This window comes from Trachypithecus francoisi, unplaced genomic scaffold, assembly GCF_009764315.1.
Source record: "Trachypithecus francoisi isolate TF-2019V2 unplaced genomic scaffold, Tfra_2.0 Lachesis_group20, whole genome shotgun sequence".
In the NCBI taxonomy this organism is placed as follows: Eukaryota; Metazoa; Chordata; class Mammalia; order Primates; family Cercopithecidae; genus Trachypithecus; species Trachypithecus francoisi.
Window position 1 is genome coordinate 24,573,790 of NW_022681466.1, and position 4,243 is coordinate 24,578,032.

Here is a 4,243-nt window from a genome sequence, read left to right on the forward strand (position 1 = left end):
CTCACAATTAATTCTCTAGTCCAGGCTTCTAATTTTCTCATCCAGAAATTTCTTTGACATTTCCCCCTAATGTGCCTCCAGCCTCCTCACTGCCCTCTGATCTGCTGCCTCAGTGGTCTCTCTAACATGAGAGTCTCACCATGTCACTTCTCTGCTCAACACCCTTCAAAGCAGTACTGCTTCCAGAGCCAGCAAGAGGAATCCCTGCCCCAGGCCCCTCATGACATGGATATGACACTGACGCTTCCTTTGTTGGAGAACCCATGACAGCCTAGGTCACGCGGGCTCCGGTATCAAGTGCTGCGTGGTGCAACCCACAGCTTCAAACTTCCGCTCTACACTTCTGTCATTACAGCAATCGGGCCCCAGTCGTGGGCTTCTTGCTCTAAGTGTTTGAAACAAAAAGCAACTGCGTCTGCACTAGCCAGTGGCGGAGATGGACTTTGTACAAGCGCCGGGGTGAAATGAAAAATGAATGGGGAACATAACTTCCGGTTCCCAGTCTGCTGTATAAGAAGCTTGGAAGTCACCGCTCCATCCTAATTACAAAAAATCAGAAGTAACTGAAAGAAAAAATAGATATACTTGTTAGAGTATTTCTTTCAAATAGCGTACATGCAATAGATTAATATTTTTAAAACATTCAAGAATAATTAAATGGATTCTTACATAAAATCTCCTTGTAGTGTTGAGCATCCTTGTCCTTATTTCTTCTTTGTGAGTACCAGAGGTACTCATAAATCAGTGTAGTATTCAAATGAATGCACGTTGCAGATGAGAAACACTTTGCTCTACTAAATAATTCATATAATTTTCTTTTTTTGATAACGGAGTCTTGCTCTGTTGCCCAGGCTGGAGTGCAATGGTGCAATCTCAGCTCACTGCAACCTCTGCCTCCCGGGTTCAAGCAATTCTCCTGCCTCAGCTTCCCGAGTAGCTGGGATTACAGGCGTGTGCCACCAAGCCAAGTTAAGTTTTTGTGTCTTTAGTGGAGACGGGGTTTCTCCCTGTTGGCCAGGCTGGTCTTGAACTCCTGACTTTATGATCCACCTGCCTTGGCCTCCCAAAGTGCTGGGATTACAGGGGTGAGCCATTGTGCCCAGCCTTTATATAATTCTTAATTTGTATAAAGGTAGGTCTAGATGGAACATGCATGAAACTTGATAATAACTCTTTACATTGGTAATTTGATGGATGGTGAACATTGAAATTACAAAGCATTATATTTTATCAAAATATACCATAATATTTAGATTTACACAATTTTAAATAAAAAATTTAGAATCAGGCTGGACGAGGTGGCTCATGCCTGTAATTCCAGCACTTTGTGAGGCAGAGGCGGGAGGACTGCTTGAAGCCAGGAGTTGGAAACCAGCCTGAACAACAAAGCAAGGCCCCTGTCTCTACAAAAACAAAACAAAACAAAACAAAAAAACCACGAGTGGTGGTGTGCAACTGAGCCCCAGCTACTAAGGAGACTAAGGCAGAAGGATTGCTTGAGCCCAGGAGCTTGAGGACGCAGTGAGCTATCCTTGTGCCACCACCTTCCAGCCTAGGCAACAGAGTGAGACAAAAAAAAAGTAAAGAAAGAAAGAAATTAGATTTAATTAAATAATCTTAATTTTCTACTTCAATATTCATTGGTTATAATTTATATTCTGACTTTTATTTTAATAAATTAGAATATTTTAGTCACATATACATTTAACTGTATAAAAACCGTGGCTTTATGCAATTTTAAAAAATTTGTTGGCTGGGTGCGGTGGCTCACACTTGTAATCCCAGCACTTTGAGAGGCCGAGGTGAGCAGATCACGAAGTCAGGAGTTCAAGAACAGCCTGACCAACATGGTGAAACCCCGTCTCTACTAAAAATACAAAAATTAGCCTGGCGTGGTGGTGCGTGTCTGTAATCCCAGCTACTCAGGAGGCTGAGGCAGGAGAATTGCTTGAACCCGGGAGTCGGAGGTTGCAGTGAACAAAGATCATGGCACTGTACTCCAGCCTGGGTAACAGAGTGAGACTCTATCTCAAAAAAAACAAAGAAAAAATGTTGTCGTTGGCCAGGTGCAGTGGCTCATGCCTATAATCCCAGCACTTTGGGTGGCCGAGGCACGCGGATCACTTGAAGTCAGGAGTTCGAGACTAGCCTGGACAACATGGAGAAACCCCGTCTCTACTAAAAATACAAGAATTAGCCAAGTGTGGTGGTACGTGCCTGTAATCCCAGCTACTTGGGAAGCTGAAGCAGGAGAATCGCTTGAACCCGGGAGGCGGAGGTTGCAGTGAGCCAAGATTGCACCACTGCACTCCAGCCTGGGCGACAGACAGAGTAAGACTCTGTCTCAAAAAAAAAAAAAAAAAAAATTGTTGTTATGAAGGCTTATTGTCAAATAAAGTAGGAAGAATGTGTTTAGCAATGTTTAGCTGGATGGTGACCCTCCAGTTGTACTCTTGTCCTGGACCCCACACTGTTTAGGGGCGGCTTGCTTCATTGCTCATTTGCTGCTGGACCCCAGGGCATGACCCACAAAGGCTTCCTCTGCCTGAGGCTCCAGAGTTCCCTGCTGTCTTCACACAGCCCTGGACCGTGAGAAGGTGGGGAATCGCAGAACATATATTTTGCTGTGCTTTTCCCAGACCTCAGACAACATCTCCTTCCCTCGTCACTGTATGATGGGCAAGTGACAGCTCATACTTCCAGTCTCAGCCCAGATCTGCCCTCACCGGCTCCAGCAGGCAGATGGCTGCCCCTTCAGATGCCCCATGGCAAGTTACCTATGAGACAGAGTCTGGCTCTGTCCCGCTGGAGTGCAGTGCCGATCTCAGCCGCTGTAAGCTGCCTGCATCTCTGCCTCATCCGGAGTAGCTGGGACACAGCGCATCGCCCGGCTAGTTTGTATTTGTAGAGTTTCACCTGTTACCAGGATGGTATCTCCTGACCTCGTGAATCTCGCCTCCAAAGTGCTGGGATACAGTTGAGCCACCGCGCCCGAAGTTACCTAAAAGTATTCTTAGCGCGATGCCCAATCCAAGCCGACAAGAAAGTCCCTTAACCAAAACTGCCACGAAAGACTTGAAATTGAAACAAAACCTGATAGAAGAGCTTTGGAAATGTGTGGACACCTACGAGTACCTTTTCATCTTCTCTGTGGCCATTGTGAGGAACAGCAAGCTGAAGGACATCCGGAACGCCTGGAAGCACAGCTTGATGTTCTTTGGCAAAAACAAGGTGATGATGGTGGCCTTGGGTCAGAGATGAGAACAAAGACAACCTGCACCACGTCAGCAAAAGGTTGAGGGGTGAAGTGGGTCTCCTGTTCACCAACCGCACAGAGGAGGTGAATGAATGGTTTACAAAATACACAGAAATGGACTACGCCCGAGCTGGTAACAAAGCAGCTTTCGCTGTGAGCCTGGACTCAGAGTCCCTGGAGCAGTTCCCCCACTCCATGGTGCCACAGCTCATGCAGCTGGCCCTGCCCACTGCCCTCAAGAGAGGTGTGGTGACCCTGCTGCCCGACTATGAGGTGTGCTGACTACGGAGCAGGCTCACGTCCTGAAGCGTTTTGGGTATGAGATGGCTGAATTCAAGGTGACCATCAAATACATGTGAGAATCCCAGTCGGGAAGGTTCCAGCAGATGGGAGATGACTTGCCAGAGGGTGCATCCGAGTCTGCAGAAGAGTCAGACTCAGAAGACCATGACTGAAAGGGACTCAGGACTGAAAGTCTCCTGGAACCTTCTGAGTCTCACTGGACCACGCAGGACTGCTGCCACCCCTCTAGAGACAGCAACTTTTTATTTGGCTGTAAAGAGGGAACATGCTGGGCACTGACTTCCTGTAAAGAATAAAACTTTGCAGGATGCCTCCCTGGAGACAAAAAAAAAAAAAAGTTCTTCTGCCACACGGGAGGTTTGTGGACTGCCTCTTTATGGATCAGGACCTTTTCTTGAGCAGGAACTTGGCAGCTCTGGGAGTAGGGAGCGGGCAGGGCCTCTGTGTGGGGCCCAGAGCTCAGTGCTGGGATGATGAGGCTTTGATATCTCTGAAGTCTGCAGGGCTTGAGCACTGAAGAAACTCAAAATTCTAGGGAAAACTAGCTGAGGACTTGGGCTTTGCCCAGGGGTGAAACCACCTGAGAAGGCCCCAGAGAACCAAGGTCTGAGAGGAGGTTTGTGGGAACCCCCACTGGCACCCCTGCCAGCCGCCATCTCTGAGGGCCGGGGTGGTGACTGGCAG

At 47.7% G+C, this 4,243-nt stretch overlaps 1 pseudogene; it reads left to right on the plus strand.

Moving 5' to 3' along the window:
- Positions 1-3,021: 3,021 nt before the first annotated feature.
- Positions 3,022-3,902, plus strand: LOC117067985 (annotated as a pseudogene).
- Positions 3,903-4,243: the final 341 nt, after the last annotated feature.